Source organism: Pristis pectinata, chromosome 12 (genome assembly GCF_009764475.1).
Source record: "Pristis pectinata isolate sPriPec2 chromosome 12, sPriPec2.1.pri, whole genome shotgun sequence".
NCBI classification, from domain to species: Eukaryota; Metazoa; Chordata; class Chondrichthyes; order Rhinopristiformes; family Pristidae; genus Pristis; species Pristis pectinata.
In genome coordinates, this window is record NC_067416.1 from 52774931 (window position 1) to 52788939 (window position 14009).

General features: G+C 49.9%; 1 protein-coding gene and 3 pseudogenes across 3 annotated transcripts in view; 3 read left to right on the forward strand and 1 right to left on the reverse strand.

Annotated features, from left to right (window-relative positions):
• Positions 1-14009, forward strand: part of LOC127576415 (zinc finger protein 850-like) — a 244464-nt pseudogene that overhangs the window by 143923 nt on the left and 86532 nt on the right.
• The window catches only part of LOC127576414 (zinc finger protein 585A-like), a 204422-nt pseudogene that overhangs the window by 143919 nt on the left and 46494 nt on the right, over positions 1-14009 (forward strand).
• Positions 1-14009, forward strand: part of LOC127576550 (zinc finger protein 420-like) — a 163290-nt gene that overhangs the window by 143919 nt on the left and 5362 nt on the right. Inside the window, exon 1 of one of the 3 annotated variants that reach the window (XM_052027088.1) lies at positions 12520-12667. The exons of the other annotated variants lie outside the window; for them this stretch is intronic. The gene's annotated coding sequence lies outside the window, so the exon portion shown is untranslated. Of the gene's footprint in view, positions 1-12519; positions 12668-14009 lie in introns of those variants that run through there. 3 annotated transcript variants of the gene reach the window in all.
• LOC127576853 (zinc finger protein 271-like) overlaps positions 1-14009 on the reverse strand; it is a 312902-nt pseudogene that overhangs the window by 86931 nt on the left and 211962 nt on the right.

Consider the following 14009-nt stretch of genomic DNA (forward strand, 5'->3'; position numbering starts at 1 on the left):
CAAGGAGGACAGGGAGAGACCGTTGAAGTGTATTCTCCCTGGAAACCCCAGGAGACGTACATGATTATGAATGGAGCCCCAGACAAGAAAACAGCACCTGTAGAAATACTTTTCAGACCCGATGTACAGCTTCCCCAAGTCAAACAATATCCTCTGAAGACTGAGGCAGTACAGGGGTTACGTCCCATTATTACATCGCTCCTCGAACAAGGCGTTTTAGTCCCCTGTCAGTCTCCTTGCAATACTCCAATCTTAGCAGTCCCGAAGCCGGGACGCCCTGAGTGGCGCCTTGTTCAGGATCTACGGGCTATTAACGCCATTGCAGCCCCACTTCATGCTGTGGTGCCTAACCCTGCAACGATCCTCAGTTTAATTCCAGCATAGGCCAAATGGTTCACTATTATTGATCTACAGCATGCCTTCTTTTCAATTCCTTTGTACGAGAACTCGCAGTACCTTTTTGCCTTCACCTTTGAGGATAGACAGTATACCTGGACCCGCCTGCCACAGGGGATTCATCCACTCCCCTACTATATTTTCACAGACCCTCTGCGGCCAACTGGGCGATATTCATTTACCAGGGCAGTCCGCTCTCGTACAGTACATAGATGACCTGCTACTGGCCAGTGACACCCAGGACAGCAATTTTACCGATACTAATTATTTATTGAATACTCTCCACTCACACGGCTATGTTGTCCCGATAACCAAGGTCAAACGGGGCCAGTCCCAGGTTAAGTTCCTTGGGGTCCTGATTAGTGCCGAGGGTAGGACGCTAACGCCTGATAGAACGACCTCTATAGTGCAAGCTCCCCCTCCCACTACTCCTAAGGGGATGCTCAAGTTCTTAGGCTTGGTTAATTTTTGTCGTCAGTGGATCCCTAACGCAGCATGTTATACCCGTCTGCTAGGTCCCCCAGCTTCTCCAAAGGCTCCGGCCACATTTAATTTAACGTCTGAACAGCTCCAAGCTTTTCAAGAACAACAGCTCTCTTCTGCTCCCACTTTGTGGAGGCCCATTTATGATCGCCCTTTCCAGCTGTACGTTGCCATTATAGAGGACTGTGCCACAGCTGTACTTACGCAGTTGCACGGTGATAAACGCCGTCCGGTTGCCTATTTTTCCACCCGCCTTGATCCGGTAGCGCAGGGTTACCCCCCCTTGTACACAAGCCATCCCTGCCGTCTACACTATGGTCACGGCCGCTGCCAATATTACCCTGCTACAGCCCGTTACTGTTTATACTTCCTATATGATTGCCACCCTCTTGACTACTAACTGTACACAGCACTTCACACAGGCTTGACTTAGCCGCTACGAAGTTGCTCTTCTTGAGAATCCCCTTTTGACTTTTGCTTTTTGCTCCACAGTTAACCCGGCAACGTTTGTCATCAGCCCACCAGACGAGTTGCCCGAAGCCCCCCACTCCTGTCAAGTGAATTGTTTCTGAACTTCCCCCAGACAGGACCTGACTGATCAGGAACTACCCCTCCCTGATACTTTTTGTAGATGGCTCTTCGTCGGTCTCACACACGGGGAGGAAGCAGGCTGGTTATGCCATCACCACTACTTCGGAGGTCCTAGAAGCAGGGAAACTGATACCTACTGTTTCCACTCAGAAAGCTGAACTTTTCGCCCTTACCCGAGCATGCATCCTCGCTGCGGGAGAACGAGCAAATATTTACACTGATTCACGTTATGCTTTTGGGGTGGCCCACGACTTCGGGGCTCTGTGGGCACAAAGGGGCTTTCTCACCTCCACAGGCCGACCCATCTCCAACGCACCTTATATAGAGAATTTACTGCAGGCAATTCAGTTGCCCTCTGCGTTGGCTATAATTAAGTGTGCCGCACATAGGGATGATGACACTCCCATTTCCAAAGGTAATGCCAAAGCTGATGCAGCGGCAAAGGCTGCAGCAGCAGGACATGGGTGGGAGGTGAACACAGAAACATGCGCCTTATTACTGTGTGATACTCCTCGAAGTCCAGACATCTCCAACATTTTGAAACTTCAGGGGGACGCCCCTGCTTCTGAAATCCAATTGTGGCAGCGGCATAACTGCCGCCCTCACCCTGTAACGCATATCTGGACGACGCCGGCAGACCAGATATGTGCACCTGATGCTTTGTTACCCCTCCTTATTGATAAACTCCACACTGATACTCATCTCAATAAGGAGGAAATGTATATGGACTTGCTTAAAACATGGTGTAATCCAAGTATGGAAGAGGTAGCTAGAAACAAAGCAATGAGGTGTGTGAGTTGTCAAAAAGTAAACCCGGGCAAGTCAATTAAGTGTGAAAGAGAAAGGAATCCCCTCCCTGGGGGACCATTTGAGACATTACAGATGGACTTTATTGAATTACCGCGGGTACATTGTTATAAGTACTGATTAGTCATCCTTGATATGTTTAGTAAATGGATTGAGGCTTTTCGGACGGTCAACAACAAAGCAAGTACAGGAGTGAAAATTTTACTCAAAGACATCATTCCCATGTGGCTAAATTGTGTCAGTTAACACTGTGTTGAAGAAACAAAAACCCTTGTCACTTTTGGTTATTTTACAACTCAATTGCGTTCAATGTCCTCGGCTCCTTCTGCCACTGAGAATGTGTTCTAATTCTGTCTGGATATTCAATGGTATCTAACACTTCTATTCTGGAATATTAAGTGGCAAATAACATTTGGACCACAAAACTGCCACACAATGACAATCTCCAACAAGTGAGTCCAATCATCTACCCTTCACGTTCAATGATCCTGAGGGCACGTACCACCAGGCTCAAGGACAGCCTCTATCCCACGGTGATAAGACTATTGAACAATGAGATGGACTCTGACCTCACGATCTACCTTGTTGTAAACTTGCACCTTATTGTCTACCTGCACTGCACTTTCTCTGTAGCTGTGACACTTTACTCTGTACTGTTATTGTTTTTACCTGTACTACCTCAATGCACTCTGTACTAACTCAATGTAACTGCACTGTGTAATGAATTGACCTGTACGATCGGTATGCAAAATACGTTTTTCACTGTACCTCGGTACAAGTGACAATAATAAACCAATACCAATACAATCACCAAGTCCAACACCACCAAGACCCAAAACATTGACTGTCCATTTCCCTCCATAGATGCTGCCTGACCCACTTTGAGTTCCTCCAGCTCCCTTATGTATTGCTTCAGATTTGCAGCATCTGCAGTCTCTTGTGTCTCCATCTGCAGAAAGAGGGAATGTTTTGGGTTTGATACCCCTTTTAACAGTGAAAGACAGAAAACACATTGAATTTCAGTGGCAGAGTAGGTGAGGGAGGCAACGGGTAGAACAAAGGGAAGTGGCAGAAATGGCCCATTCTGATTATAGATGGAAAGACAACCAGAGATTTTGATGCCAGTCTGGATGCTGCAATGTTCCCAGATGGAAGATGACGTTGTTCCTCAAGCTTGTGTTTGTCATTATTATAACAGCTCGCTACAGATACTGAAATCTCAGCTGAAATACTGTCCTGTACCTATTAATGACTTTTGTAAATTTCTTTTACAGGATCCAACAAGCAGAGGATTTGATGATGGGAATCTCAAACACAACATCAGTGAATTCACACTGGAGAGAGGCCGTTCACCTGCTCTGAGTGTGGGAAGGGAGTCACTCGGTCATTCCAGTTGCTGATGCACCAACAAATTCACAGAGAAAAGGCCGTGTATCTGCACTGAGTGTGGGAAGGGCTTCCTTCAGTCATCACTCCTGCTGACACACCAGCCTGTTCATACTGGGGAGTGGCCGTTCTCCTGCTCAACATGTGGTAAAGGATTGGCTCAGTTATCTAGTCTGATGATGCACCAACGAGTTCATGCCGGAGAAAGGCCATTCTCCTGCTCGGAGTGTGGGAAGGGCTTTACTCAGTCATCCCACTTGCAGGCACACCAGCGAGTTCACACTGGGGAGAGGCCGTTCTCCTGCTCAACGTGTGGGAAGGGATTCACTGGGTCATGCAGCTTGATGAGGCACCAGTGAGTTCACACTGGGGAGAGGCCATTCAAATGCCCTAAGTGTGGGAGGGGATTCACTGTGTCGTCTGAGCTGCTGAAACACCAGTGGGTTCATACCGAGGAGAGGCTGTTCATCTGCTCGAAGTGCAGGAAGGGATTCACTTGGTCGTCCTATTTGCTGACCCACCAGAGAGTTCACACCGGGGAGAGGCCGTGCATCTGCTCAACGTATGGGAAGGGATTCACTGTGTTCTCCAGCCTGATGACACACTAGCGAGTTCACACTGGAGAAGCCATACATCTGCTCCGAGTGCGGGAAGGGATTCAGTCGGTCATCGCATTTGCTGGCACACTGGAGAGTTCACACCGGGGAGAAGCCATTCATCTGCTCGACATGTGGGAAGGGATTCATTCAGTCGTCCCATTTGCTGACACACCAGAGAGTTCACACTGGGGAGAAGCCATACACCTGCTCCGAGTGTGGGAAAGGATTCACTCTGTCATCTGTGCTGCTGATACACCAGCGGGTTCACACCGGGGAAAGGCCATACACCTGCTCCGATTAAAATAAATCAGTTCTGTTTGAAACACTTTATCTAAGGTCCTTCCTGTCTCTGCAATGCACACAATGAAGAGTAGAGAGGCCATTCAGCCCATCTGGTGCCTTCCAGTGTTTCTGCTCCACACCAGCCTCCTCCCATCTCACCCAGTGTTAATATTCAGAGGAATAGAGAGATGCAGCACAGAAATGGGCCCTTTGATTCACTGAGTCTGCACTGATTATCAACCAGTCATTTACTCAGATCTGACATTAATACACTGGCATTGACCACACCCTGCTTCACCCCCACCACCAGCAGATTCTACGAATCACCTACACATTAGGGACAATTTACAGTACGTTAATAACCCTTCAGCCCACACCTCTTGGGACGTGGGAGGAAACCCACACAGTCACAGGGAGAAGGTTAAAACTCCACAGAGTCAACACCCGAGGTCAGGATTGAACCTGCTCGACCCAGGACGTTAGAATGTGAGGCAGCAGCCCTACGAGCTCTGTGCTCATTTGGCTTCCCGTTCAATGCATTCCTGTCTCTCCGTGTGGTGACACGTTCCACATTGTTGAACTGTGTGGGTGAAGAGCTTCCCCCGCAAATTCCTGCAGGACTTTCAGCAGATTGCTGGCAAAGACAACAGCTCAGCAGGGGTATGGTCCCAGATATTAGAGCAGCACAGCTAATAGAGCTGCTACCTTGCAGTGACAGGAGCCCAGGTTCAATCCAGATCTTGGGTCTTGTCTGTGTGGGGGTTCTCCCTGTGACTGGGAATTTCTTCCAGGAGCTCCAGTTTCCTCCCACGTCCCAAAGACATGCTGGTTGGTAGGTCAATTGGCTGCTGTAAATTGCGCTTGGTGAGTGGGAGAAGTTGGGGAGAGTTGACAAGAATGTCGGGAGAATTTTGAAAAAAGGATGAATGTGGGATCAGTGTGGAGTTGTGGACTGTGTCGGCCTGTTTCTGTGCTGTATCTTTCTGTGACATTCCCCATCCATCAAGCCTCGGGGAGAGAGTAATGGTGTTTAACTCTACTTTTTTTTTAAGACTTGAAGATATCTTTATTCGTCACATGTACATCAAATCACACAGTGAAATGCTTCTTTTGCGTAGAGTGTTCTGGGGGCAGCCCACAAGTGTTTCCATGCTTCCGGCAGCAACATAGAATGCCCACAACTTCCCAACCCGTACGTCTTTGGAATGTGGGAGGAAACTGGAGCACTCGGAGGAAACCCACGCAGACACGGGGAGAATGTATAAACTCCTTACAGACAAAGGCGGGAATTGAACCTGGGTCGCTGGTCATGTAACAGCATTACGCTAACCACGACACTACTGTGCTACTCCCAGCTCTTTTCAAAATGGGGCTGTTCTCAATGGGCTGAATGTCACACAATTGAATCACTGCAATACAGGATTGTCCTGACAGATCCTGTGCCTCATTCATTGTCCTACCTGATTCCCCCATTCACCACCTCAAAATAAATTAATTGATTTCTGTCCTGAATACAACAACTGAGGAACCACTCCCAAGTCAGGTTGGGGAAAGATTCTGCCCTTTTGAGATTGGTGCCTGATGATCAGAGTTTAAGGAGATGCTTTCAAAACTGGGAATGACTGCAATGTATTTTGTAGAGCATAAAACGTAGTTAATATTTATCCGCAGTGTGAACTCGCTGGTGTTTCAGCAGCTGAGATGACCATGTGTAATCAGGTTGGATAACTGAGTGAATCCCTTCCCACACTCGGAGCAGGTGTATGGCCTCTCCTGGGTGTGAACTCTCTGGTGTGTCAACAAATTGGACGAATGAGTGAATCCCTTCCCGCACTCAGAGCTGGTGAACGACCTCTCCCCAGTGTGAACCCACTGGTGTCTCAACAAACGAGATGACTGAGTGAATCCCTTCCCGCACTCGGACAGGTGAACAGCTTCTCCCCGGTGTGAACTCGCTGGTGTATCAGCAGGTCATGTCACTGAGTGAATCCCTTCCCGCATGTTGAGCAGAAGAATGGCCTCTCCCCGGTGTGAATTCTCTGGTGTGTCAACAAATTAGATGAATGAGTGAGTCCCTTCCCACACTCAGAGCAAGTGAACGGCCTCTCCCCAGTGTGAATTCGCTGATGTTGTGTTTGAGATTCCCATAAACAAATCCTCTGCTTGTTGGATCCTGTAAAAGAAATTTACAAAAGTCATCAATAGGTACAGGACAGTATTTCAGGTGAGATTTCAGTATCTGTAGCGAGCTGTTATAATAATGACAAACACAAGCTTGAGGAACAACGTCATCTTCCATCTGGGAACATTGCAGCATCCAGACTGGCATCAAAATCTCTGGTTGTCTTTCCATCTATAATCAGAATGGGCCATTTCTGCCACTTCCCTTTGTTCTACCCGTTGCCTCCCTCACCTACTCTGCCACTGAAATTCAATGTGTTTTCTGTCTTTCACTGTTAAAAGGGGCATCAAACCCAAAACATTCCCTCTTTCTGCAGATGGAGACACAAGAGATTGCAGATGCTGGAAATCTGAAGCAATACATAAGGGAGCTGGAAGAACTCAAAGTGAGTCAGGCAGCATCTATGGAGGGAAATGGACAGTCAATGTTTTGGCTCTTGGTGGTGTTAGACATGGCGCTTGTATTGCTATTGGTTTATTATTGTCACTTGTACCGAGGTACAGTGAAAAACGTGTTTTGCATACTGACCGTACAGGTCAATTCATTCCACAGTGCAGTTACATTGAGTTAGTACAGAGTGCATTGAGGTAGTACAGGTAAAAACAATAACAGTACAGAGTAAAGTGTCACAGCTACAGAGAAAGTGCAGTGCAGGTAGACAATAAGGTGCAAGGTCACAACAAGGTAGATCGTGAGGTCAGAGTCCATCTCATTGAATAAGGGTATCATTCAATAGTCTTATCACCGTGGGATAGAAGCTGACCTTGAGCCTGGTGGTACGTGCCCTCAGGATCATTGAATGTGAAGGTTAGACGATTAGACTCCTTGTTGGAGATTGTCATTGTGTGGCAGTTTTGTGGTCCAAATGTTATTTGCCACTTAATATTCTAGAATAGAAATGTGAAATACCATTCTATATCCAGACAGAATAGAACATGTTCTCAGTAGCAGAAGGAGCCGAGGACATTGAACATAGTTGAGTTGTAAAATAACCATAAGTGACAAGGATTTTTGTTTCTTCAACACAGTGTTAACTGACACAATTTAGCCACATGGAGAAATTACTTTCACAATACATGTTTTTTTTATTCACTGGGAGTTGGACTTAGTCCCTTTTTTGACCTCAGTCCCAACTACAGCTACTACCTACAATGATTCGGACATCCCTTCCCTCCTTCCCCCTCCCTCATTCTGTCCTCAACCCCTCCCCATTCCCCCAAACCCTGCCCCTTCCCCCATTCCTTCCCATTCCCCCTCCCCACTTTCCCCTCGGCCCCCTTCCCCCTCTCCTCCTCGTTCCCCTTCCCCCTCAATCCCCCCTCCCCCTCTTTCCTCCTCCAACATTTCCCCTCCCCTTTCTCCCCACCCGTCATTACCCCCTCCTGTACATCCCCTCCCCCTCATTTCCCCACACCATTCCCCCTCCTCTTCCCCATTTCCCCCTCCCACGTCCTCCCTCATTCCAACCTCATTCCAACCTCTCCCCTCATTCCCCCTCCCTCAGTCCTCCCCGCTCCCTCCCTCCGTTCTTCTCCTCCTCCCTCATTCCCCTCCATTCCACTTCCCTCATTCCCCTCCCACCTCCTCCCGAATTCCCCCTGCCCCCTCCCCAATTCCCCACACCCTAATCCCTGCTCCCCACCCCCTCAATCCCTCACCACTCCCCTGCTCCCCCTTCCCCCTCCCCCCTCATAGTTAACAACGGCGCATCCCTTCCTGATGAACTTAACACATTCTATGTGCGTTTTGAACAGGAGGGAGGTGGATTGTCACCATCCACCCTGACAGCCTCCAGTGCAGCTGAACCTGTGATCACAGTGGAGGACGTAAGATCAGTCTTCCGGAGAGTGAACACGAGGAAAGCACCTGGCCCAGATGGTGTCCCTGGCCGTGTGCTCAGATCTTGTGCTGATCAGCTGGCAGAAGTATTTGCGGACATATTTCACCTCTCCCTGCTTCAATCTCAGGTTCCCAACTGTTTTAAGAAGACCACTATCATCCCGGTACTGAAGAAAAGCAAGGTAACATGCCTCAATGACTACCAACCAGTGGCTCTGACATCCACCATCATGAAGTGCTTTGAGAGGTTGGTCATGGCACGTATCAACTCCAGCCTCCCAGACAACCTGGACCCACTGCAATTCGCCAATCTACAAAACAGGTCTGCAGTGGATGCCATCTCCCTGGCCCTACACTCAGCTCTGGAGCATCTGGACAGTATAGACACCTACGTTAGACTTTTGTTTATTGACTTTAGCTCTGCCTTCAATACAATAACCCAAGCAAGCTTGTCACCAAACTCTGAGACTTAGGACTCAACACCTCCCTCTGTAACTGGATCCTTGACTTTCTAACAAACAGACCTCAATCAGTGAGGATAGGCAGGAATACCTCTGGCATGATTATTCTCAACACTGGTGCCCCACTAGGCTGCGTTCTCAGCCCTCAATTCTACACCCAATACAGTCATGACTGTGCAGCCAGATTCTGCTCTAACTCCATCTACAAGTTTGCAGATGATACCACTGTTGTTGGCTGTATCACAAACAGCAATGAGGCAGAGTACAGGAAGGAGACAGAGAGCTTAGTGGAATGGTGTCATGACAACAACCTTTCCCTCAATGTCAACAAAACAAAAGTCATTGACTTCAGGGAAGGGGGCGGTGTACATGCACCTGTCTACATCAATGGTGCTGAGGTTGAGAGCTTCAAGTTCCTGAGAGTGAACATCACCAATAGACTGTCCTGGTCAAGTCACGTAGACGCCTCAGCTAAGAAAGCTCAGCAGTGCCTCTACTTCCTCAGGAGGCTAAAGAAATTTGGCATGTCCCCTTTGACACTCAACAACTTTTATCAATGCACCATTGAAAGCATCCTATCCGGATGCATCACGGCTTGATATGGCAACTGCTCTGCCCAGGACCGCAAGAAACTGCAGAGAGTTGTGGACACAGCCCAGCGCATCAAGGACACCAGACACCCTCCTTGTACTCTGTCTTTACCTCTCGCTGCCTTGGTGAAGCAGCCAGCATAATCAGAGACCCCACCAACCCGGGTCATTCTCTCTTCTCTCTTCTCCCATCAGGCAGAAGATACAGGAGCCTGAGGGCACGTACCACCAGGCTCAAGCACAGCTATTACCCCACTGTGATAAGGCCATTGAACAGTTCCCTGATAGGACAAGATGGACTCTGACCTCACGATCTACCTTGTTGTCACCTTGCACCTTATTGCACTACACTTTCTCTGTAGCTGTGACACTTTACTCTGTATTGTTATTGTTTTTACCTGTACTACCTCAATGCACTCTGTACTAACTCAATGTAACTGCACTGTGTAATGAATTGACCTGTACGAAAGGAATGCAAGACACGTTTTTCACTGTACCTCGGTACAAGTGACAATAATAAACCAATACCAATACCAAAATACCAAGCCGAATGCCCCAACGCAGTGCCGAGAGACATTCACTGTTTGTAAGTGGCTCCTTTTAACAAGATTCACTCAGCTCGGACCTCACAAGCGGACGCAGAGTTGGGAATTTATTTTCGGGGACACATACGAGTGATTCCGCAGATCACATATTGACGGGAGAAGTGCTTCTGAGGAGTGGAGAGGCTAAAAAAGATGATTTTGTGTGCAGAGTAACGAGGAGATGGCTCCGGGACCAGTGGACACCAGGTTTAAATATTTTTGCAAAATCATCCAAGGCGGTGCCAGCGTTTTGGCGCTGCAAGATCTCCTTTGTTTTGTCTCTGTCTCCCCCACCTCTCTCCCAATGCTCTCCCGGCTGCCGGATCGAACACCCGACCAGGCGGCGACGCTGTGGCCCTTCCCCCGGCAGAGACATCGCCTTTGCCCCCGCTCCAGCCTCCTCTCCCCGCACAACTGAAAACTCCATTCACCCAGCTCGACTGAAGGCTCCTCCGTTCGGAACCCGGAACCAGCTCCTCCCGTCTGCAGTCAAACAGGACAATCCCAGAGCAGGAGGGACAAGCGGCTGAGCACAGCGGGGCGGGCAGCAGCGGTCCCGGCAGAGGGGGAAATCGTGTCGGGCCCTGCATCAGATGTTTGCTCAAGGCCCGGGACCCAGATCTGGAGGGGAGGGGGAGCAGGGGGAGGGCGGAGGAGAGAGGGAAGGGGGAGGGCAGAGTGGGTGGAGAGAAGGAAGAGGGTCGGAGTGTGGGGAGAGAGAGGGAGAGGGGGAGTGGGGAGGGGGAAGGGAGAAAGAGCAGTGAGGCAGCCGGGATTGCCCCAACATGACGTCCCGTGAAGTTACTGCAGGTCCGCACTGGATCCAAAGCCCAACCTCGGGGCCAAACACCACAGCCCGGGTGTGGATAAACCCCCCGCCCCGGCGCTCCGGTCCCACCTGCCGCCGGGAGCCGTGCGTGGGGAAGGTCCCGTCCTTGGGACCACACGCTCCGTGAAAACACAGGGAACTACACCCGCTGTAATCCGGGGGCGGAACTGACAGCGGGGGGAGAGGCTGGGGGTGGAGGGAGACGGTGGGGGGTGTTTTAGACTCCCCTACCCTGGGAGGGGGGTGGGTGGAGAGACAGTAACCGTCCACCTTATTTACGCCCCTTGTGGTTTTATAAACCTCTATAAAGGTCCCTCCTCGGCCTCCTACGCTCCGGGGAAACAGTCCCAGCCTGCCCAGTCTCTCCTTATAACTGAAGCCCTCCGGTCCCGGCGACATCCCCGTGAACCGTGTCCCTGCACATGACACCCTTCCTGCAGAATGGCAACCGGAGCGACACACATGATCCCGGTCCGGTCTCACCAACAGCTTCCGCAGAATCTGGTATCAACAGCGGAGTTGAAAACGTCACATCGAGTGCAAGGAGACACATCAGGTGCCCGTTCTGTCCCCAGATACAGAGTCCGTGTCTGCATCCATCGTGTCTGGGCCCTCGATCTGTGGGCAATCCCTCTGGGATCTGGCTCAGAACGAGCCAAGCACAAATTCCTGCTCCCAATCACTCACAGTGACCCGTGGGTGAGAGAGGGTTCCTGCCTCAAGGAGCACTGTGTTGGAGAGAGAGGGGGAATCAGCCAGGGTTCCTGCTCCCCGTCACAGCCCAGTGACCCATGGGTTAGAGCCGGGGGTGGGGGATCGGGTGGCGGTATCAGCCAGTGTTCCGGCTCCCCTTCACTGCCCCGTGACCCTGGGGTCAGAACGAGAGGGAACCAGCAGGAGCTCTTGCTCCTTAACCCTGTCCATTCAGCGGGGGTCGGAGCGAGCAGGTTGGTTTTCAATGGATTCCCGCACAAACAACTTGGTGAGCTGTCCCAGAATAATTCACCCGTCTGCTCTGTGGGTGAATGCGACCTGTGTGTGTGCCGTGTATTTGCACCATTGTGATGGCGGCTCTTTGTTGTCCCAAACACAGGCAAATTAGTTCCTCTGGTGAGGCACAGCTGGAGGTGGGGTTTTCTGCACAGCTGGGATGGGGAGCAGGAACCCTGGCTGACTCTCTCTCTCTCTTTATCTCTCTCTCTCTAACCCAGGGGTCACTGGGCAGCTGGGCAGTGACGAGGAGCAGGAACCCTGGCGGATTCCTGACATTTTTTGCTTTGTCTGGTCTGAATAGGTTGCTTGATGTTGTGTCTCCTGATGAGATAACTCAGGGACATCGTTTGTAAATCAGAGGATAGATCTCTGGAGCTTTCCGTGCACAGACTGACAACAGTGTTTCCTTCATCACACAGTTATTGTCGGCAGAATGATTTGCGGTGGAGAACGAAGCTATTTAAAGGCGCTGTTCAGGTTGGTTTGCATGGCAGCCGAATTTACCCAAGAGCCCCCGCGGCCGAGAAAGAGCTCTGGCTGGAGTGAGCGAGCCCACAGCGCAGGCGCGCAATGGAGGTGACGTCATTTGCGCGCCACCTTGGATCCGGAAGTTTGAACGAGTCCGGGGTCCGGCCCACGGTTGGGGTGAGAATCCGTGCGGGCTGCAGGATCACTGCGGGCGGCCACACTGAGCAGTCCCGGCCTTTCTCTCCTCTTCCCCCTCCCGCTCCACACGGGGGACCCGGGCACTTTCCTGCTTGAAATCAAAGCAAACCCAGTGAGTGCGGGAAGCCCTCAGCAGGTGAGGGCAGCGTCTGTGGAAAGAGAAACAGGGAACTTTTCAAGTCCGAGACCCTTCCGTTAGACCTGGGAGAGAGCAAAAGCAACTTGCAGAGAGGTTTGGGTGCGGGAGGGTGGGATAGATGGGGGAGTGGGGAAGGAATAGTTGCAGGGAAGGGAGAGAGGGAGGGATAGATGGAGGAGGAAGGCTAGCTATAGAGAGAGATGGGGATGGAGGGAAAGGTGAGGGGGAAAAAGGAGCATCTCTGATTGGCTTCACTGAGGCAACCGTAGCCTCGCTCTGTTTTATCGACCTTTCTGGTTAATAGACTAACAAAGGCAGTTGGAGACAAGGCAATGTTCACGCTGTGAAATGTGGGCCAGAACTGTTGCCGTGGCCTGTGGTTCCAGCAACAGCTGCAGCATGTGTTTCACAGTTAATAAAATATCTCTTTGTGTTTGATTTCTCTCTCTCTACCTGCCCTCATTCATCTCGATCACTGACAGGTTTGTAAACGAAGGGTGAGGCCAGGGTTGCTGAGACATTCTCAATCGGAAACGTTCTCTTTGCCCTGTTTTTAAAGAGAAATTGCAGATGCCAGAATCTAAAGTTAAACCAGAAAATGCTGGACAATTCAGCAGGTCAGGCAGCATCTGTGGAAAGAGACATAGAGTTGATGTTTTAGTTTGGAGACTGCCCTTTTATCTGATTGATTGTTTGAAAAATCGTAACTTATTGAGCAGAGTTAGCATAGCCTTATGAAAGAGAAATTTGCTGGTGCCCATTTAAAAGTGAGACAAGAGGAATTTCTTCTCTCAGAAGCTTGAGTCTATGCAACATCTTGCAACGGAAAACTGTGTTTTTTCAGGTTGGGATAGATTCCTAATCAGTCGGGAAATCAAGGGTTATAGGGAAGCAGGAAAGTCAGCCATGATCCTGCTGAATGGCAGAGCAGGCTTGAGACGCTGAATGTTCTACTCCTGTTCCCACTTCCTGTGGGTTTAATGGTGTATTTAACCCTTCCCCATCTTTTCTGCAATTTAAAACTTGTTTTCTTACTTTCTCGGTTCTGACAAAGGGTTTCCAACCTGAAACATTATTTGTTTCTCTTCCCACAGATGCTGTCTGACCCGTGTCCAGCATTTTCTATTTTTATTTCAGATTTCAGGCACCTGCAGATGTTTTGATTTTGCTGCTTTCTCTGCC